This window comes from Sphaerodactylus townsendi, linkage group LG09 (genome assembly GCF_021028975.2).
Source record: "Sphaerodactylus townsendi isolate TG3544 linkage group LG09, MPM_Stown_v2.3, whole genome shotgun sequence".
Classification (NCBI taxonomy): Eukaryota; Metazoa; Chordata; class Lepidosauria; order Squamata; family Sphaerodactylidae; genus Sphaerodactylus; species Sphaerodactylus townsendi.
The window spans coordinates 16,738,840-16,762,255 of NC_059433.1; the positions used below are offsets into that span (position 1 = coordinate 16,738,840).

The 23,416-nt window shown below is 42.7% G+C and overlaps 1 protein-coding gene across 1 annotated transcript in view; it reads left to right on the forward strand.

Moving 5' to 3' along the window:
- Window positions 1-23,416, forward strand: part of GMDS (GDP-mannose 4,6-dehydratase) — a 361,677-nt gene that overhangs the window by 152,914 nt on the left and 185,347 nt on the right. The gene's annotated exons all lie outside the window — the stretch shown is intronic.

Here is a 23,416-nt window from a genome sequence, read left to right on the forward strand (position 1 = left end):
CGTTGGTTTCACAGTAACATAAAAAATGTTTAAAATACAGCCTTAATAAGGGATTCAAACAATTTAACAACTGGATCCAGTGGTGGGATAAAATAATTTAACCACTGGTTGTTTACAAGCACCATTTTAACCAGCGGTTCTCAACCTGGGGGTCGGGACCCCTTTGGGGGTCAAACGACCCTTTCACAGGGGTCGCGCCTCTGCATCAGTGTTTTCCATCTATAAAATGGATAAATGTTAGGGTTGGGGGTCACCACAACATGAGGAACTGTATTAAAGGGTTGTGGCATTGGGAAGGTTGAGAACCACTGATTTTAACAACTGGTTCTGCCAAAGTGGTGTGAACTTGCTGAATCCCACCTCTGACCTTAATAACTTAACACAGTGGCAAGCCCCTTCACATTGCTACCAGAATATGGTATTGTAGGGTTCCTGGTGAGACTGCTTGTAATAATGTTTGTCTGATGTAAGGTGTGTTTTATTGGTCTAGGCTAGTCAATGACCAAATAACTGACTGACTGGCTGACTGAAACATAAGATAGCATGATATATATTACCTGTGAGCCAGTATTACATAGTATGACATTACATTCATATTGCAGGCAGATATTCCAGAGCTTAGATCAGAATATGTTTATTAAATTTCCCTATGAACAGCTTGAGGATATTACTAGCAGTGGAATTTGAACATTCTTTCGGGTTTGTCTGTGATTGAATTTTGTTATAGCCTTTTGTGATTTGCTAGGTGAATGCTGGGTCAAAAAGTCAGAATGGATCTCAAAGAAGAATACTAGTGAGTTGATCACTGCATTAAGGCATACATGTCAAAGCACTGCTTTCGTGCTGACCTCCCCGTGATGTTTGCGTTTGATACTGACCACGCTGCTTTAGAAACTCTAGAGACTGTTTATTATTGTTATGTGTTTTGGATTCATGCTGGTTTTTTAACTAGTACATACAGAAAGTCTATTGTGAACATTGAACATGGTATACATAAAATTTTTGCAATTGTTTTCACTATTTGAGGGAATCATAATGATCCACTGAAGTATAATAGCTGGAGTGTCAGACTGGAATCTTGGACATAAAATCTCCACACTGCCATGAAACCTGTCACAGGCTAATTTGCCTCAAAGGGTTGCTGCAAGGACAGAATAGGAAAGAGAGAATTATGTATGCTGCTCAGAGCTGCTTGCAGGAAGATATAATGTTTCTCAGGCATGTAGATCACCTACCGTGTTACAGCTATTGTGGGAGTAAGCCTCAATGAAGAGTAAGTAGATGTGAGTAAATGTGCATAATGTTGCACTGTAGGTAATTCCGAGCTTTAATGTCAAAGTCAGCAATTAACAAAACTTGATCTAATAAAGATTATAGTTGACCTGCTCCATTTCCATTAGCCTACCTGAAACAGGTGCTGTTGAAGGCTGATCAATGTCATATAAGTAGCAATTCACCACATGTTGAGAGTGGCTGTTCTCCCAGGGCAGAGAAGACTGTTCATGCGCCGTGTCATTTTTCTTTCTGCCTTATTTGTACCTCATTCTCTCCCCTCCCCCTTTTGGCTCCCACACACATAGAAAAGTAACCAAATTCACAGTATTATTTTAACAAACTAGGGAAATGAAACTCTTGTGACAAGAAGAGCATTGTGTTACCACTGGAAGGAGGTGCAGGGAAAGAACGACTCCTTTGCTGGCCCATTTAGGAAGTTTGGTCACTGGTACAAAGCCATACAGCTGCACATAATAGAAAGTAAGTTTAACTGCATATTTGGTGAGTTTATAACTTCCCTGGGGCATTTTAACATTAAAAATAGGATTGTTAACCCAGTCCATCTGAACTTAAGTATGAACTTATTTTGCAAGAAACGGGGAGTTACATCTCCAGTTTCTTTTGTATAATTTCATTGCTTAGGGGCTTACATAGTTTTTTTTTTAGCTGAATTGTATCTTTTTGTATTTTTCTCAGTGTGCTTTAGTAGTCAGATGCACAGTTGAAAAAAGATTGCAATTACAAATGTAATTTTAGTTTTTTTTTCAGACACATAAATGGTGCTTTATGTGAATAGTACAAATGTTTGCTTTAAAAAGTAAAATTAACTATACTACCAGGATTCTTATTGTAGTTCAAACATTAATACTAAACTAAATTGTGATATTGTGCTAGAGGATTTAAGGGAAAACCCCAACTGATCTATCTTCCCAGCAAACAACAGGAGATGTAAATATAGTCTGCATATGGTATTAATGGACACAGTTAAGATCATGAGTTAGTACTACATGAATGAAGCTTGGGCTTATGTGTGCTCCCTCCTCCCTTAGTACTCTGATTTCCCCTGTTTCTATCTCTGTTCATTACCAAACCATCGTTTACTGGGATTTGTTTCCAGGGGTTTCCAGATTAGCTATGATTCAGCAAACCATAGTTTGCCTAGTTTGAATATTAGTAACCCACAGTTTGGAGACAGGAATTGTGGTGCTATGAGAAGAAAAAGGGAGAAGAGTGACTGAATGAGCAAAAGCATGAGGTTTGTTCAAATACCACCAAGCTGTTGACTGGCATTGCAACTAAACTGACCATGTTTTCTTGTTTGAATTAATTAACTGGTGTCATGCAATTACTCTTTTAGTTGGCTTTTAGGTTCACAGGTTTCTCCTATTTCATAAAACTGAATTTTGAGTGGAGGTATTCTTTAGTTACATGAATAAGATTAGAATAAAGCCATAATCTGTGTTTCGGGACTCTTTTGAAAAGCATGCTCTGTACCAGTTTATTGTAAGGATTTTGGAGCCTCCATTGGCCATTTTAAAGCTGTATTTATAGAGCTCTGTGTGGTTTCTTCTTGGCACTGAGTTCATATCATCATGATTTCATGTACTATTGTGGATAAGAAAGCCTTGACTCTAAACCACAAATACTTCTGTTGAACCTAAGTTCTTATTAACGGAATTTCTGTGCACATATAGTACGACTACCTCCCTTTATAAAGATTAACTTAATTGGCTCTGCTCAGGAGACCCATTTGGGCATTGGAAGGGAATAGAACACCCACTTAGAGTGCAGGGTACCAACATTCCAGTCCTATTGTTAAATTCCAGGAATAGTGGCCATAAACCTCTATAGCCCTGCAATAAGGATTTTGCCCAATCCTGGTTAGAAAAAGCATCTGACAATGCCGTAGTCATAGCTGCCGCAGCAGTTCAGCTCGAATTCTCGCTAATGTTACTGTGCGAAACCCAAGGACATCTGTTTAACTTTGCATTCTTGTGCATGCTGCACCAGAAATTTTGTCCACTCTTCCAGACCTGTGGGAGCTTGTGGGAGGATATCAGGGGATCTATATTATGTACTCTGCTGGCTAACTCCCAAGTGTTGTAGGGGTTTCTTTTTAGACTCTCAAGTGCTGCTTGACTTGAACTTGGCAGAGATACTCAAGTAAACAGACACCTGGGTTAAATATTGTTGTGGAGGAGCGGAGGGTGCCTCATATCAGTCCATGCTAGTTGTTTCCAGCCCAGGTCCCTTGGCTCAACAATCCACTCATTTTGGGCAGCAAAATATATTGCAAGTGTACAGTTTCTAAGTCTAGTAATAAAGGGAGAGCTAATGATATTGTGTACTAATCTATTATAGGTACTTGTTTTGTGTTCCACCTTATGAAGTGGGGGGTAGTTTGTTTAGCGTGGGATAAATTGCCTAGGCTGTATGCATGACAATGAGCGTATTGTTGGATTGTGAATTTTCTCTTTGGGTCTTCAGCCATTTTACTTGTGAAGCAGCTTAGCAAAGCTGAGGAGGCTGTCAGTTACTGCTATAATTTATATTTGGATTTTAAAAAAATCATGTATGAATTTCACATAATTAAATCTCAACATGTACTTTAGGAATTCCCACTGTGGTTCCCATGGGTGTCACTACTGGTTCAGCAGGGACAAGCCCAGCCCCGCGCCAGGCCTCATCTGCATGTGGCAGTACCAGGGAGGCTCCTTGGGGTGCCGCTTCCGCTCCCACCTCCCTCGCGGCACCAGCATCTGCCTCGAGCTGTGGCGCTGTCCGTAGCCCCTTTCTGGGTGGCCAGCTGGCCGAGTAGGAGCCCCGAAGCTGCTGCATTTTCCCGGATGGTCTGGCTGTGGGTGGTGCCCTCCAAGCAAGGACGGGGGTGGGGTGGTCGGTGCCAGCCCTGGACATTAGGTGACCCACATTTTGCTTTCATGGCCTGGTGCCGGTTGTGAAACGCTGGCTTACCAGGACAATACATACATTTCTATTTTGAATGAAAGTTTTTCCATTTCTCTTCAAGTGTTATAGGTGGACTTTCATAATATGCTGATCAAATTGGGTTTCATTTATTAACATGAATTTCAGCCATTTTGCTATGAAATAAGTCTGGAGGGCAGCATTTAGTGAAATTTAGATTGTATTTCTTGCTTACTCTATGAATATTTGTAGGAAGGCGTTATATTCCTCTTCATTTTAAGAAAACATTAGTTTGTATCCCCATAAACTGATAATAATATTTCTCTCTCTTTCTGTCCCGCCATCAAGTTGCAGCTGACGTATGGTGACCTCATAGGGTTTTCAAGGCAAGAGGCATTCAGAGGGGGTTTGTCATTGCCTGCCTCACAACCTGGTTATCTCTTGGAGGTGGAAGTTCTGGCCCTTGTAGAGGCCAGCATGACTGCTTTTGGGACAGGAATCACCAATAGGTCCTCCTCCAAAGAACAGAGAGGCCCAATGGGATAACATGGGGAGAGATGGTCCCTCAGTGAATGGCTTTGAAGGTCAAAACCAACACTTTAAACATGACCCGACCGGCAACCAGTGCAGATGGTATAGGACCAGCGTAATCCGGTCCCTGCTATATGTTCCTGTAAGAAGCCTGGCTGCCGCATTCTGTATGAGTGTCAGTTTCCAGATCATGGCCAAAGGCAAGCCCACATAGAATGAGTTACAGTAGTCTAGCCTGGAGGTGACCGTTGCATGAATCACAGTAGCTAGATCAGGACAGGAGAGATACAGGGCCAATTGCTGTGACTGCCGCAGATGGTAAAAAGCCGTCTGAGCCGTTTCGGTGACCTGGGCCTCCAGTGATAATGGTGGATCCAGAATCACCCCTAGGCTTTTGGCAGATGAGGCTAATCGTAAAGCCTCACCATGCAGTGTAGGCAGGCCAAAGGACACCGGACACTCCCCCCAGCCCAGCCACAGGACTTCCATCTTTGAAGGATTTAAATTCAGCCGACTCACTCTCAACCAACCAGCAACAGCGTCTAAACAACACTGGAGAGCCTCAGGGGCTGAAGACGGGTGGCCCTCCATTGTGAACACAAGCTGTGTGTCATCTGCACATTGATGACACCGCAGCCCAAAACTCTGGACCAAACTTACTAGGGGGCTCATTTAGATGTTAAAAAGCATCGGGGAGAGGATCGCTTCTTGCGGCACCCCACAGATTATGGGATGTCATCTGGAGTTCTCTCCCCCCGATGCCATCTGCAATCCCTGGTCTCAGAGAAATGAGGTCAGCCAATACAGGGCTGACCCCCTAACTCCAATTCCAGTGAGGCAGTGGACCAAAAGGTAATGATCTACGACATTGAATGTTGTGGTGGGATCTAACAACATTAGAAGCGCCAAACCACCTCTATCCAAGTGGAGCTGGAGTTCATCCATGATGGCAATCAACACTGTCTCGGTCCCATGACCCGCGTGGAAGCTGGACTGGAAAGGATCCAATATGTTTGCATCATCCAGGAACTGCTGGAGCTGATCTGCCACCGTTCGCTCAATTACCTGAGCAGCAGTGGTGCAGTGTCTAAGAGCAGTGGCTAAGAGCAGGTGCCGGGGGAACCGAGTTTGATTCCCAGCTCCGCTGCTTGAGTTGTGGAGACTTATCTGGGGAATTCAGATTAGCCTGTGCACTCCCACACACACCAGCTGGGTGACCTTGGACTAGTCACAGTTTTTCGGAGCTCTCTCAGCCCTACCCACCTCACAGCGTGTTTGTTGTGAGGGGGGAAGGGCAAGGAGATTGTAAGCCCCTTTGAGTCTCGTACAGGAGAGAAAGGGGGGATATAAATCTAAACTCTTCTTTTTCTACCTTACCCAGAAATGGAAGATTTGAAACTGGGCGGTAATTGGCTGAATCTCGAGGATCTAATTGCAATCTTTTCAGGAGTGGGTGGACCACTGCCTATTTAAGCCAACTGGGAAAGCTCCTTGCTCAAGGGAGCTATTGACAATCTCCAACAGGTGGCTCCATAACTCCTCCCTGCCAACTTTCACCAACCAGGAAGGGCACGGGTCAAAAGGACAAGTGGTAGATCATATAGCATCCAGTGTCATGTCCACATCCATCGGGTCAATTAGGCTGAAGTGGTCCAGACAAGGACCCAAAGATGTCCAAGTTCACTCCAGTTCACTCACTGTATCAATTGTAATGGGAAGGGATTGGTGGAGAGTCCAGACTTTGTGTGTGAACTAGTCTGGAAATGCCTCACAGCTTAATGCCAGTTCATTTCTTTTGGGACCCATAGCTGAGGTCGTAAGTGTTCGAATCACACGAAACAGTTGTGCCAAGCGCGAACTTGCCGTTGTGACAGTGGAAATAAAATATGACTGCTTCACTTCCTTCACAGGACTCTCGTAGGATTTCATAAATGATTGATACAAGTGTCTTGACCCCTCATCAAGAACCCGCTGTCACACTCGCTCTAGGCGTCTCAAACCCCGCTTCATCCTCCTCAGCTCCTCAGTGTACCAAGGGGCTGGATTGGTGAAAGTACGGAGAGGGTGCTTTGGAGTGATAGCCTCGATGGCTTCAGAGAGCCTGGTATTGCAGCTCTCTATCAGCTCATCAAGAGTACCACCAGTGGGTGGGGTCTCCTGCAGAGCATCCTGGAACTGCTCTGAGTCCAATAGTCTCCACGGGCGGGCCAAAATATGCCTGTTGCCTAGACAGGGGGGCATAGGAGCCTTCAAGACGCAGTGGTCAGACCATGGCACTCTTTCAATCAAGGATATGGCCACATGCACACCTGCTGCAAAGGTCAGGTCTAGGGTGTGGCCCTCTTGATGGGTGGGATCAACGGTATTCACAATAGAAAGGCCTAGTGTCATCCAACACTAGATAAACGGCTGCTGAAGAGGAGGCTGAATCAACATGGATGTTAAAGTCACCCAATACAATCAAGTGTGGATGCTCCAACGCCCACTCAGAGACGACCTCTAAGAGCCATGATGGGCTGTCTGCCAGTGCGCTAGGCGACCGGTACACTAGCAAGACAGCCAGCCTCTCTGGGTGATCCCAGTGAAGGTCCAAACACTCCATGCTTGCAATCACCAGGACAGGGGATGTCCTGAAGGAGATGGTATCTTGGATGAGCATCGCCACACCACCACCCCTGGCCCTGTGTCCAAGGCTGCTGGACTGCCACGGCCCCCTCCAGGATGAGGTTATTGAGGGTGACTGTCTTGCCCTCCCTCACCCAGGTTTCTGTGACACATACGAGATACTTGCCAGGATCACTGCTGAGAGTGTGTGACTGGTCCAAGGTTACCCATAAAGTTTCCATGGCAGAGGGGAGATTCGAACCTGGGTCTCCCAGATCCTAGTCCAGCACTATAACCACTGTATCACACTGGCTGTCTAACATAGTCTAATTTTAGTTACACCTAAATTACACATATGCCATAGAAACAGCCATATTAACAAACATTGTTCGTGCGCACACATGCAGATTTTGTACCAGTTCAGTAATACTAATGTGTAAATTATCTCCAGCCCTTTTACTTACAGACAAATTACTTAGATGCATTGCCCCCATTTTGGAATACCAAGGCAATTTGCATTATATTTAGGGACAGTTTACGGCTCAGTTCACCACTGACAGTTTTCTTTTTCCACCATACTTTTTTACCATACCTTTTACCATACTTTTTCAAGTCTTGCGTACTTTGGTCCGTACATAATGCAACACGCTTAATAACCTTGAAAGTCACACACTGAACACAATCTGTTGTAAGAATGTTCTTTTGTGGTCTTGATTTTAGTCACATCAATCATAATTAAATTGAAAGGAGACTGAATAAATTACAGTAAAGCATTTGACCCTTATTCTTCTGTTCAAAGACATCAGTCAGAGTTTCTCACTATGCAAATCTGTGAGATTTTCTATTTTTGTTTCTTTAAATGGTAAGAACAGGGCTTTGATTGAAACCACATAGTAAATCTCTCAAAAATATTCACCGGTTCTCTGTTATCTTGCTATAATAGTTGTTGTATATAACTGTTAGTGGATTGGCTTTCTGTATAATAACTCTGCTCAAAAAAAATCACATCAAGTTGGATCAACTTGGGTGTTCTGCCTAAAGATGGTGGTGGTTATGCCTAATTCCCACAGCAGAGTGGGGGAATTAGGAGGAGCATCATAAAGAACAAAAGTTAGTAGACTGCCAGCTGAGTAAAGCCCTCACTGTGAACAAGTTTGAATAATAGCATTATTTTTAAAGGAGGGGGTAATGACACTTAAGTGATTTTGGTCCTGGTGTAAGCGGTTGCAGGTCTGTATCCAATAATGTATCATTTACTGTGTCTGGAATAGATCGCTTGGATAAATTAGTTGAACTCTTACCCTGCTGTGAGCTCTTTTGCTGTATTCTCTGTGCTTGTTAGCCTCCTAGCCTGTAGTTTGACCCTGTTCCTTTCCTTAATTAATGCATCTCCAATTCCCTAATCTGGACTTTTTTTTTACAAAAAAAGTTGTGTTTCATTGTTTCCACCCAACTTGAGGAAATAGTTGAAGAGTTTTCAACAGTTTACCCAGAGGCAAAATTAGCAGGTGCATCCAGGGTTATTGTAAAGCCGATCAAATGTGCTGAGAGGTTGGCCCAGTTCCAGTTCTGATAAACAAAATAGCTGTGTATATTAATGGAAAACTGACAGTGAAAAGCCAACACATATTTGCAGATTCTAGGGGTGTCTGTAAAAAAACATATCAGAGCATTGAAAACATTGATCAGTTCCTGGACTGAGCCACGTCTAGAGTAAGGTAAAACACCTCTGTTTTGCCTTCTCTTTGTTAAAGCAAGGTATGTTACAACTCATTCGTTCCTAGTTGTTTAAAGTGTGGGACTATACTTGGGTATGAGCACACACCATTATTTTCTGGATAGCACTTCATGATGAAGAACTGGCAAAATGGAACATCAGCAACATCATTTGCAACTCTGTCCTACTGCAAGCCCTATTCCCGTGGTGGTGAACCTTTGGCACTCCAGATGTTTTGGACTACAATTCCCATCAGCCCATGCAGGGCTGATGGGAATTGTAGTCCATAACATCTGGAGTGCCAAAGGTTCACCACCACGGGAATAGGGCTTGCAGTAGGACAGAGTTGCAAATGATGTTGCTGATGTTCCATTTTGCCAGTTCTTCATCATGAAGTGCTATCCAGAAAATAATGGTGTGTGCTCATACCCAAGTATAGTCCCACACTTTAAACAATTGGCCATGCTGGCAGGGGCTGATGGGAATTGTAGTCCATAACATCTGGAGTGCCAAAGGTTCACCACCACTGCCCTATTCTATTGTAGGACACTGATATAAGAATAATATATTATAATACTATTCATTAAAATCTTGTTAACATCTTGTAGTTGAATCTGTTGATGTATAAATCCATATCTGTTCTGTGTATGACTATATTTTTGTCTATAGAATTAAGTAAACCAGATGAAAGTGCATGACTACCCCAGGTATCTTTGGGGGCCCTGTTTCAGCCCTGAGACAACATGGGGCAAACCAAGAAAGGACCGTCTCAGTTATGGCATCAAAACTTTGGAACTCACTCCCTAGGGAGATTTGTCTTGCCTCCCTCTATCATTTTCTGCCAATCAGTTAAGACTTTCTTGTTTGACATTTTCCTCACAAACTCTTATTAGTTTTTTTCCCCGTCTGTGTGGTTGAACTTGTTTATATTGAGCTTAATTTAGAAATAGTTTCTGTATAGTAATATTTTAAATGCTTCTTAATGTCTCAAATGTTTCTAATGTTTGCCACCTTGGGGATCTTTAATTGCACGGAAAGGCAGCATAAAGTGTTTTAAATAAGTTAAAAAAATTGGTTGAGCTAGGATTGAAAGGCACTCACTGGCAACCTCTGGGAGTACTAGGGGCCAGTGGAAACCATGAAAAATGTCATTATGGAAAACTGTGACATCATTTCCAGTTCTGCACCCATAAGTGACACCACAGTGTTAGTGATGCTCAGTCTCTGTGGTGAAAACCATAATTCCTAGAGTGATATCACCTCAAGGTATGTTGTGTAACATTGAGCAGCAGTGGGATCTCAGAGTTTGGGGGGTTAGCATTGGCCACCTGTAGGCGACCTGGGAGCCCTGGTTTGAGCAGCTAATTGTCTATGAGAGATCATGCAGCAACTCTTAAAAACTTTCAAACTGTGGATTGGGACCCAAAAGTGGGTTGTGACAGCCATTCACGTGGCCTGCAAAGCCAGGAAAGAGGAGGAGGAACAGGGTAAACTGAAAGAGGAGGCTCAGGGAGGCTTGATAACAATTTTGGATTTGCTGCTGTGCAACAGGGTATAAAATAGACATGAGATACAACTGGCAGCTCAGTGAGAATATAAGAACATAAGAACAAGCCAGCTGGATCAGACCAGAGTCCATCTAGTCCAGCTCTCTGCTATTCGCAGTGGCCCACCAGGTGCCTTTGGGAGCTCACATGCAGGATGTGAAAGCAATGGCCTTCTGCTGCTGCCGCTGCTCCCGAGCACCTGGTCTGCTAAGGCATTTGCAATCTGAGATCAAGAAGGATCAAGATTGGTAGCCATAGATCAATTTCTCCTCTATAAATCTGTCCAAGCCCTTTTTAAAGCTATCCAGGTTAGTGGCCCTCCCCACCTCCTGTGGCAGCATATCCCAAACACCAATCACATGTTGTGTGAAGAAGTGTTTCCTTTTATTAGTCCTAATTCTTCCCCCCCAGCATGTTCAATGGATGCCCCCTGGTTCTAGTATTGTGAGAAAGAGAGAAAAAATTCTCTCTGTCAACATTTTCTACCGCATGCATAATTTTATAGACTTCAATCATATCCCCCCTCAGACGTCTCCTCTCCAAACTAAAGAGTCCCAAACGCTGCAGCCTCTCCTCATAAGGAAGTGATATTATATATAAAAACTAAACATGACAAATAAAATATAAACTTCTTCGGCAGCACTCCTGACAGATCTCTAACTATTTATCCCTCTTTTTATTCAGCACATGAAAATGAAGCCCTTTTATTGGGCCTTTTTCAGATACTGTGTTGTTGTTGTTGTTGTTGTTGTTGCTGTCTAAACCCAGTTCTATGGCTGGCTACTTTCCCTTAAACTTTTTTCTATTGTTACACAGTCCTTTTGTTATTTTTTTTTCATATCTTCATGCTGTCACTGTATTGGAAACACCTCCAGCAGCCTCACAAAGTATAAATATTGATGGTCAAGAAGGAGTAGCTTGCCATAATATATGACATTCTGTGGAATTTGTCATGGTGTATATGTGGCCAGGGAATTGGTCACAGTGTGCATGTGGCCAAGGAACAATGAGAATGATAATATTCTTGACATTTGGGTATCTTCACCACATGGCAGGACATTGCAGACAAGTGGTGTATCTAGTAGTTGTGTGCACATTGTAATTTACTACTTGGAAATAGTAGTCTGGGACTAAAGGTTTGAGAATATCCATTTTGGGTGGGAGACCAAAGTAATGAAGGCATCAAATGATATTTTGCCATGTATGCAATTTCATAAAGATCCACTCAGCCTGGAGGATATCAGTTAACAAAGATAATGTGAATGGTGTTCCATCATATTAGTATACACTATTGACTCGCTAATGTTCATTGCAGATTTAGTAATAAATGTGTCTGATTTTAAAAAAAATCTGATGAAGGGAAGTTTCACTCTCCTCTAACCTTGAAAATCTTGTAAATCTCTAATGTGCTACAGGACTCAGATCTCACTGTTCTACTGCAGACCAATACGGCTACCCTCTGAAACTTTTAAAAACAAAAGTTGACATAAGTGAGGGACAGGAATTAAAGTCTACAGTGTTACGTATGTACCAGTGAGGTCCGGATTCAAATCACTTCTCTGCTATTAAGTTCCCAGCAATGGCACTCAGCTAATCGATCTCTGACTGTACTCTGCCTCAAGGGATTGTTTAAAGAATACATTGGGATAAGCTCCCCCACACTCATTGAAGGCAGGGCAGGATAAGCAATGTAAATAAATACTGAAGAGATGTGTTTTACGGTATTTTGCATTAAGAGATCATTTTCTTCAATAAATGTTGTTTTACATGAAAGAACAATCTAAACAGGCACAAAAGATCTTTAAAACTCAACTTCCTCATTGTGAAAAGTGAACTTTATATTTTGGAAGAAATTCTTAACTCCTTCTAGGCACTCCCAACTATCTGGGGGGGAGGGTTTTAAAAGTTCTTCGTAAGAAGTGATTATGAAACTAGGACTCCATATTTTATAGTGTTGTATGTTTTCTAAAATGCCAAGGAGCATCAAGATCAACAGGCCTTTCATCGGAGACTTGTGACATTTAGAAGAGATGTGGAAATTATTTCTGTTTGTTTGTGTTGGCATTATTGCTGTTGCTTCCTCCTTTTAACTGTAAGATAGAATGAGTTCTAGCTTACTTGGGTTCCATGAAGAAAAATAATTTATTATAAGCACATTGCTACACTTCTATATGGAAGTGATTATTCGAATATATATCTTTTCAAAAACACCAGCAGTTTGTGTGTGTTTGTGTGTATGTGTAGTGACATATATGATAAGAACATAAGAACATAAAAACATAAGAAAGAGCCTGCTGGATCAGACCAGAGTCCATCTAGTCCAGCACTCTGCTACTCGCTAGTGGCCCACCAGGTGCCTTTGATGGTGATTGATGGGATGTGAATAGTGTTGGGGAATTTACACGATATGGCTAGCTTGAATAGATTTTAATATCCCAGCTCAGAACCCTAAAAATTGGTGGTACAAATCACTGGTGGATTATACAATGCAATCTCATGGGGACCCAGCCCTAGACAACTTCCAGATAAAGACATCTTTGATATAGAGATAAGGCCAGAAGGGGGCATATAAATTAAATAAACTTCAGTGGCAGTCTTTCTACCTATACTAGAATCTCTGCCTGTTCTTTGGGTTCTCTCTCGTGCCACTTCAAAACTGGGTTTTGCTGTACAGCTCAAAAGTTGTTCTTATCAGTTTTCTCATTTGGCACTAGGCATTGAGGAGCTTCTGTTCTCCCAGGAACCTTGGTCAAGAAGGGCAGGAAAAAAATGTATGGCACATCACAGTTTTCCTTTCACAATTCTCAAAAACTTCCTTCTGTTCACAGAAGGTTTGGCATACTTTATGTGTGTGCAGAAAGCTTTTTATGGTAAATTTGTTAGCCATGATAATGTCAAAAAGACAAACAGGAATAATAGTATCCATTTCTAAATGGATATTCATCTTGAATTCTAACAAAAATCTGTGGATTCCTTCCCCACATGTGATAATCTCAGTATCCAATTGGAGCACTTGGTGCCCACGTCATTTGGGAAGCACTGGCCCTAATGCCAATCCTTGTGGGACCCCATTTCCTTCCATTGAGCGATTGCCCATTATTCCTGCTCTAAGACAACTCATACATTTATTCCATGACTGCTAAGCTTACTCAGGACATTTTGACGTGGCACCTTGTGAAAAGGCTTTTGGAAGTCAAAGCATATAAATTGTGTACCAGGCCACCATTGCATGCATATTTGTTCACTTTCTCAAAGAACTGTAAAAAGTTGGTGAGGCAGGATTTCTGTTTGCAGAAGTCATGCTGATTTTCCCTCAGCAGGCTTTCTTCCTCTATGTGCCTAATAATTCTGTCATTGGCTACAGTTTCCACTAATTTGGTTGGGACAGATGTGAGGCTAACTGGCTAGTTTTATACTGTGTGGTTTTATACTGTGTTTTAGAGTTGTATTTTATATTATGGTGTTTTACAGTTGTATTATATCATGGTTGTTCACCGCCCTGAGCCCCTCGGGGGAGGGCGGTCTATAAGCCCAATAAATAAAATAATAAAAATAAATAAGTAGTAGTTTCCTGGTTCCCCTTTGGAGACCTTTTTTAAATCAGTGTATCATTTGCTACTCTCCAGTCTTCTGGTACAGCAGGTGATGTAGCTACCATCTTTGTTGACACCTGGAAATGGTTGATGATAGCAGGCCAGGCAGCAAAGGCTGGGATCTCCACTGAGCCCAGTGGCCAAGACTGAGTTCAGTGGCTGAGGTAGGGAGCTATACTGGGACCTACAGGGGAGGCTAGAGTCCATGATGCACCCAGCAGCAGAGGATAGGACTGGGACCTGTGGTCCAAACTGGGCCCTTCAGCACAGACCAGGAGCCCTGCTGGGACTGGCAGCAGAGTCCAGGAATGGCTCCCTGAAAATCACTAGATAGCCAAACATGAATCTGTGCAGATTTTCATAGAACAAAGTGCCCTCCTTGCTGATGTACTTTTTCAGGAAACTCAGATTCTTTCATAACCCCACTTGAGTTGTGTGCCTGAACTCCCCTGTCCAAAACCCTGCTCAAAAGCAGGGATCCTATGTGCCTTCTTACAGTCTGACTTCTAATGAACTCTGACATACAGCCATTGCTCCATCTCCAGAAGTTAGACAATAATCAGCTGACTTGCCTCAATCAGCAGAATCCCCTCCCAGCAGGATCATGTGATACTTGCACACACACGAAAAGTTAGGAGATCTTCAGACACACACCTCAAAAACCTCAGGAACCTCATGCAAACAGACCCACATGATGTCCAACATAGCATTGAACAGATTCATGTGTCTAGTTAATATAGTCTTTATCCTCACTAATTATATGAAACTGGTTTTTAATCTGTGTTGCTCCCTGTGTGGAAAATACCTGCCACATATTATGTTAGGTACATAGTGGAGGAGAGCATGCTGCAAATCCTCTTCTGTGTGAAAAGCTGGTGACAGGGTCATATCAGAAATGAGACTATGTAATGCTTATGAAAGTGTTAAAAACTGAACTATGATTCAGTGTGACAGATCCTAAAACTTCACAAAATGTTTCCCAATTGTCAGATTTAACCATGGAGTAGTCAGGATTCTCTGCCTGACATGTATAAACATGCTATGAAACTGAGATGACTGAAAGCCATTTATTGAAGGAGGAGGAGATGAACTATTAAGCTGTAACTCAATAATCTTGTCTTACAAATTGTATACATTAAGTTACTCATGAGGTGGAATTTTTTAAAAGTGCAATAGCTTGAGGGAAGAATAGAGCATCAGCCTGAACAATGAAGACCTTGAATTTTGTCAGTTTGCATTCTGGTATTACTTAAGGGTAAGTAATAAGTCAGTGTTCTTTGTTTTCCAAAATATGTATATAAAAGAAAGGTTATGGAACACATTTATGAATGACAGGAGAAACTGAAGTAGGCAAGCTGTGTTGCTGAAAATCATATTGTAATAGTATTTTAAATTCAATTGGGAAAGGAATTAAAAACTAGATTTTCTGTTATTGTAGTAGGCTGAGTTGAAATATAGCTTGTAGTGTATTGATTTGACAACCAAAATTCCAAATAATACGTACATGTAATATATTTAAGACAATCCTTAGGGTTTAGCTGTTTTTTTCCCCCTTGACTCTTGTGGGTTGCTTCTGGATTTTATTCTTGTAAACGGTTTATCATTTCATTGTGACTTTAACTGTTCTTATTGTTTTAATAACTCCTACCGGTAGGAGTTCTCTGATTATAGTTGATTTAGCTTTAAAAATTTGTTGAATGTCAATTTTTAGTACATACTGTAGGTAGGTCATGTATTTAACAGAAAATGAGGATATATTCATATTTGTTACTATAAAATCCCCATATGTTCACCATATGAAATGTGAACCTGTCAATAGTAACTGAGAATCAGATCAAATCAGGGTGCCTTCTTGTAAATGATTTAACATTCTGTAAGAGCCGAAATTGGAGATGGTATTATAAGTGTCATAATCTTGCTAGGCATATGAGAATGGAGTCATAGAAAGATGGCGAAGTCAAAATTTGGCAAGGTAATAGCAGTTGACAGGTAGGAGGACCCAAATTCTTACCGTGTAGAGAATAACGTGGTGACTGGGGACAGTATAGCTGTGCTGCCTCCAAAGAGGAATGAGAAGGCACAGAAATGAGAGGAAAAAAAACCTAACCTATGGTTTGTAATTGTAAGGAATTCCATAGAGCAGAAATAAAAGGCTTTTTTGGTTGAAAGACCGTTTATTCAGACATCTTAGAAAGCTCACGTACACGACGTGGCAGGAATGAAATCTTCCCGCCAGAACCACAGGTTATAACTTTCTCCGTCCCATCCCCCTCCCGGTTTCCCCAGTCCCATTCTCATGGGAACGGCATTCTCATCTCTCTCTGTGAGATAAGGCCTCTACCAGAGTAATCGCTGCCGATTCTGGCCCATCGCCCGAGCCCTGGAATCTACTCAAGGCCAAGCGGCTGTGCTGAGAATCAACATCAGTGAAACCTTTACAGTAATTCATCATTGTTTACCCATGGGCTATGCCTGCGTTTTTGCAAGTGTAAGTCACCAGCAGCTGAAGGGGGTGGTTCCAGGTTAAAAGACCTCAGGAAGTTGACTAAAGTTGGGCCTGGCCCTGGGAACATTCCTGGAATGCCCCTCAGTGCCAGTGCAGCCTCCTTAGGTGTGTGTGGAGCCATGCAGTGCCCCACAACCAGTATTAGCACCCCTCACAATGCCACTTATGGCATCTGGACTGGCACTGACACCAGCAGTTGGGCTGTACCAGCTCCACAGCACTCCCTCCTCCCCAGTGGATTGCTCCCTTAATATCTGTCTGATGAGTCCTGAAGCAGAACATTCCTTAAAGGCTGGAAGTTGAAGCCTTGTATGTCATCAGATGTGTCTGGAAGAGGAGATTAAGAGCTATTTCATACTGGCCTCTCTCACAAGAGTATATATATGATCAAACCAAACCCTGCCTGTAATCAAATCTGCTGACCCTTCCTTTGATGGATATTTAATACCAACTAAAATAGCTGGAGTGATTTTCAGGAAACCCACACGTTCATAATCATTCTTCTGCACAAGCTGGCCACAGAGAAAAACTTTCTACCTTCAACAATACATTTCTACCTTCAGTCCATTGAAAGGACCCTCCTGCCCCTTGGCACAGGAGGTGATGTTTTCTCAATGAAACCAATGTGTGCCACAAGGAGGAGTACCATTTCCGCTCAGTTCTTTGTTTGCCATCAACCAGAACAGTTCATCTTCTAGTGTGCTCCTCCAGTTTATGTTGGCTATTTCTGTTATCGTTCAGATTCTTCTGAAATGATTCAGAAGTCTCTTTTCAAAAAGTATGCCCATTGCAGCACATGGACACATGGACTATGACACAAGGACTAACAAACTTTATGCCCTCTAGGCCTGCATGAGTTGCATAATGTAGAGGCATTCCACCGGTGCCAGCAATAGGGCATCTCAGCTTTGGCATCTCTTTGTGAAAGAGCCCTTTCTGGCTCAGACATCATGGCAGCGAAATAATCTGTCAGGCGGGCGTGATTGTTTTGTCCCGAGTTGATTTCATCATACTGGTTGGTTCTGACTGCAGATCCACCAGAGCATTGGTCCCAATCCCTGGGCCCATCTTCCTCACATTGGAGTGTATTGGAACCATTCCCTCAAAAGGCCAAATCCAAGTCTAAGCCTCGACAAGCTGTCAGTGTCATCTTGCCCTAGAAATACAGAGACCTTATCTTCTGTTCCACAGAAACAGGGGTAGGGTTGTTTGCATCAGTATGAGATTACTGCAAAGTCAAAGACCATTTGTGGGTCTCGGACTTTGCTTTAGTAGCCTCAAAAAGTTCTTTTTATTAAATTGTGGACGTAGTTTGAAATGTGACTGTTTCTTCCTATTGTCCCCTGCTCAGTCTGAGAAAACAAAATTTATGCAGGGGCTTAGTTGAATATGACCTCTCATAGCATTCTTGAAACTTGTATTTATGAAATAACACCAGTAATGGAACTCTCATTCATTACCACTTTTAATAAAACTGAACAAAACTAAGTTCACATCTATTTGAAGTACGTATTTTCATATGTTTTTCTAAGTGCTGCTATCACAGTCTGGCTATGCATATTACACAGTTCACCAAAATGTAGTGAATTTTTTAAAAGGAAAAAAATGAGCGTTCATCTTTGCTGTCCAATCAACTTGTCTAATTTGGATTGACTAGACATGCAACTCATTGGGAGAATGATAGATCTGAGATACACTTGAAGGGATAATTGTATACAATCAGTTTAAAAGCTGGTAAATATTTAGGGGTCAAGGGTTAAATGTCACAGCCACAATACTTGGGCTCAGGTCCATAAAGTATCAAGAATGGTAATTAAATCCAGGGTATATTTCACCAAAGGGAAATAAATTTGACAGCTAACAACCAATACTGGATTACCACCTTTCAGAGGTTAGGGATCATGGTAGTAATTGTAGGTGGTTTACAGTTGTTAACATAATAAGTGGAATGATTACTTACTTCAGAATGTGTAATGCTGTGTGAAACAATGCTAAATCTTCTCATCCTGTTATAAATATGAGTCTTGTGTGAATATGTTATAAATATATTTTTAACCATTTTATATTTATAATTTTTCCAAGCCATGGACATTTCTAGCTCAAGGGAAACATCTTTAGTCGGTTCTGTCCTCATTGCTTAAGTAAATTATATAATATGCAACATTTTGCTAGATTAAATATTATCAATTTAATCTGAAAGTAACATGGTATAATGGACATAACACGGTATAATGGACATAACTAAAACATAATTAGTGAAGTCACAGTTATCAAAACAGCAGTGTTATAAATGAATTGATTTCTTGATTATAAAATTGCTAATCTATATTAGATTGATGTTTGTCATGTTTTTAAATAAATATTGTGGCTGCCAAAACATTTACATATCTATGTGTTTAATTTTACTTTTGGTGATAATATTAGTAAGAATTAATTAGGGGCCTTGCTTTTTTAAATGGCTGTTTCATTTGATTTCTTAATGGGAAAACAGACAGCTTTCACTGATTAAATGTTAGGTGATAGTATTTATAGTTGCCTGGAGATAACTGAAGGTTTGAATGGCCAAGAATGATTACTTCAGTGCAAATGAGTTAAATGAGATGAAACATAAAGATAAATCTTTCCAGAGTTTGCAGATTTCCTGCTGGAACAGAATATTCCCCTTGATTCAGCATGAAGGAAGTCGTGTTTGAGTAGCATAAAAGCAACACATACCTATTCTTGACCTCAGTATAGATTTTTCCCATGGACTCTTTTAGAGCTCAGGGTAGGCAGTCATGTGTGGCACTGTTTTGGGTTTGTCTCCTGTTTCCTCCTTGTGGGACCCAGAGTTTCCAGTGTCTGCTGTAGATTTGGGTCTTCCTTTCAGAGAAGCAAAAGCTGATCTGTAGATCCTGTCCAGACCTGTGGGAAAGTGCAGTAAAGCAGCAGCTATTAATACTGTTCATTTCCCACTTAGTGTGAAAGGAACTACAACAGGAAGATTTGAGCAGTTTGCCGAGCATAATCCGTTGTTTTTAACTCTTTGGCTCTAAGGCTGTTAAAACCCCTTGAACAGACAAGGGATTTGGGGAGGGTGTTAGCTTGTGTGGATTTCATAGTTTTAGCGATTTTTTTCACTTTATTATGATCTGACCAGAGATGTTGAGACATGTGTCAAGTTTTATCCATATGAATAAATGTGGTATTAGAAAAACTTAAGATTCGATAATTTTCAACTTTCTTACTAGTAATTGTCTCAAGTTCTTTTAGCAGAATTACAATAAAAATAAAATTCTGAAATCATTTAGTATATTTTCTAAAATAGCTTTAGACGTGACTTTAGTAGAACTTAATCAATCATAACTTTATTCAAATAATTTATTCATATAGATATACCCCACCTTTTCTGTGGACTCACGGTCACTTAGCATCAATTTCATCAACATCTGGGTCTGTCCCTAAAAAATTCTCAGTGTAAGTACTGGCTCAGGGTTGCCTGGGCAACAAAAAATAGTCACTCCTTACTATTCAGTAACATTTTCTCACCCTTATTAATTCCAGTTGTTCCAAAAGACTGATCTCTTACAACCTACACTTTGGCACTGCCCATAACCGGAACCAGAACAGAGTTTAAACCTCTCCAAGTGGCAGAGTTTAAAACCCTTCCAGTGGATGCACATCATTCTTCTACTGTAGGAGTGGGGCATCTTGTGTGGGTGTGATCTCGACCAATTGCAGAGAGGCAGGAAATGATGAAATTCTTCCATGTACTTCCTGTGAGGTCTTGGGGTCACCTTCTTCAGTATTTTCCTGCCTCTGCAGAGAGCAGACGCGTTTTTTGGCTCTGGCAAAAAACCCTATTCGTAGTCTGTTTGTGTCAGTCTGTGTTTGTCTGAAGTCCTTAGAGGGGTGAGTAAGCGCGATCCGGCTTGGGGAAGAGTAGTCTAGCCGCCACTGAAAGCAACCGCTTTCCTTCCCACCCACCCCTCCCCCACCCCTTGGCAAATAGAATGTTGGCAAATAGACAGTTAATCATGGACGCGAGGTCCTTTTCGCCTGAACGCGAAACCTTTGTTGGCTCCGCGGCGGAGCGCACACGCTCCGCAAAGTCAGGCGGCCATAAAGAAGGGGGGAGAAGCTCCACTCAAACGGACGCCGCAACGCAGCTGAAAATCTGGCGCCTCCGAGCATGCGCAGTCATCCCAACCTGCCAAGAAAAAGAAAAAGACTACAAAGCGGCCGGGAGTCTAGCGCCTTCCCAGGGTGCGTCGCTAACCGGAGACTCCATAGCCGACTCCTCTGGCCTTCCCAGGGCCTCGGAGTAGTCGTGCTACACCTCAGCGGGCCCCCGATCAACTGGTTCTTCCCTGTGCCCCTAACAGGCAAGACCTACAGGATCCTGAACGGGAGATTCTAACACTGGGCAGTTATCTCCAGCCTCCTTCTGGATGAACGTGCCCCCTGCAGTATCGCTGAGTTCCTTAGAAGGGAGATAGACAAAGCTCTTGATGCAAGAGATCAAAGAACAGCTAATGCCAGCTCCTCTACTCGGTCCCATAGATCCCGCAGTCCCCACCGAGAGGACTCCGGCTCCTACAGAAGGGACCCCTTAGCCCTACCTAATGAGGAGGAAGAAGAATTATCCAGTTTAGACGGCTCTGATGGGGGAGAAAAATTCTCTGACACAGAGGAAACCCCTGAGCCAGCTGTAGAACAATCCATACAGTTCTTTAAACTGGAAGAAATCCAGTCCTTAATTTCTAAAACTTATCTCCACTCTGGATTTACGCGACCCTGAGGACGCGGAAGAACAAATTCCCAGCCTTCCGTGCCTTCCAACCAGCCAATCAAGGGCTATCCAAAAGGCACATCATCCTACTTCCCCGCTGATAGGGAGGGCGACAAGTATTTCCCTGTTCCTGAATGCTTTGTTAAAAGGATTCATAGGGAATGGCTCAATCCCACTGCCCACAAGGGCTTGCCCCCTAATTTTAAGAAAAAATATCTGATGCCTCAGCAGTTTCACGTCCTCCTCCTGAATCCTCCAGTTGATGCCCCTGCGTCCATCCTACATTCCAGGGCACTGGTAGCCAAAGAGGGGGAGGGCAATATCAAGGACCCGCTTGATAGGAGGTCTGAAGCAGCGCTTCGTAGATCCCATGAGTGGTTGGCGGCAGCCATCAAAACTCTTACGCCCTCCTCCACAGTGGCCAGAGCCTCCATGGTGTGGCTCAAACGTCTCCTGGAGATGATTCCAGTCGAAGCAAAAGGCATCAGAGAAGGCATCGAAAGGGTCCTTTCGGCCAATTCCTACATAGCCGATGGCACCTTGGACGCCATGTCACTGGTAGCGAGATCCTTAGCCTCTAACATGATAGCAAGACGCAACGCCTGGATTCGCCCATGGCAAGCGGACATACAATCTAAACACGTAGTGGCTGGTTATTCATACTATGGAGGGGCCCTATTTGGCAAAGAATTGGATGAAGTCCTTGTCCAAACCAAGGACAACAAAAAGACGATGCCAAAATCTGTCCGGGCACCCGACAGGTCCTCTACCAACAGCAAGTTTACCTTCCGGTCCCACAAATCCTTACCCCGCACGCAACGAGACGGGCAAAGACCACACTGGCAGAATCAACATTCCTTTCAGAACTACAAACAGTCCTTCAAACAATACAACAAGCCAGGCAAGTCCTTCAACTCCAATAAGAACAAGCAATGACGATCAAAGCATCCCGGTGGGAGGCCGTCTCCAACACTTTCAGCACCGTTGGCAGGGAAACCACGTGGACAGGTGGACAAAGGAAGTCATCTCCACAGGTTATGTGATAGAATTCAACGTTATTCCACATCACCACCTGTTCATTTCGCCACTCTCAAAGGATCCAGCCAAAGCCAGCAGAACTCCGGAGGCGGTTTCCCACCTAACCAAGATCCAAGCCATCGAACCTGTACCGACAGCGGAACGTTTCTCAGGGACATATTCACATTTCTTTACAGTCCCCAAAAGAAATGGGGACTGGAGAGCAATCCTCAACCTGAAGCGCATCAACAAATTCATTCGGGTCCCCAAATTCAGGATGGAAACCCTTCGGTCTATCACGGCAACTCTTCGCCATCAAGATCTGCTGACTTCGTTAGATCTGACCGGAAGTTTCCTGATTTGCACATCCCTATTCACAACTCTCACAGAAAGTACCTGAGATTCGCCATACAGGATCAACATTATCAATTCAAGACGCTGCCATTCGGACTAGCCACGGCCCCAAGAACCTTCTCCAAGGTACTATTGGCTCCAGTCATCATGTTGAGGGAACAGGGGATACACGTCTACCCCTACCTCGACGATCTGCTGATTCGTTCACGCTCCGTCCCCAAGGCCATCGCCGACATCGAGGTAGTTCAAGAAACCCTAGCACAGCATGGCTTTATTGTAAACAAAGAAAAAAGCTCTTTCATTCCCTCCACACGGCTAGAACACCTAGGCGCAGTGCTGGACACAGTACAAGACTCCCTTTTCATACCAGAAGAGAAGGTAGAAAGAATCAGGAAAACGACATTACTAGTCATGTCCAACAGAAGATCGTCCTTGCTAAAACTGGCAAGTCTGCTGGGAACCTTCATCTCAGTAATCGACCTGACCCAGTGGGCACGTTTTCACGCGAGACCGCTCCAACGATTCCTCCGTGCATACCAGCTGGACATTACTGCCAAGAAAGACAGAAAATTGACC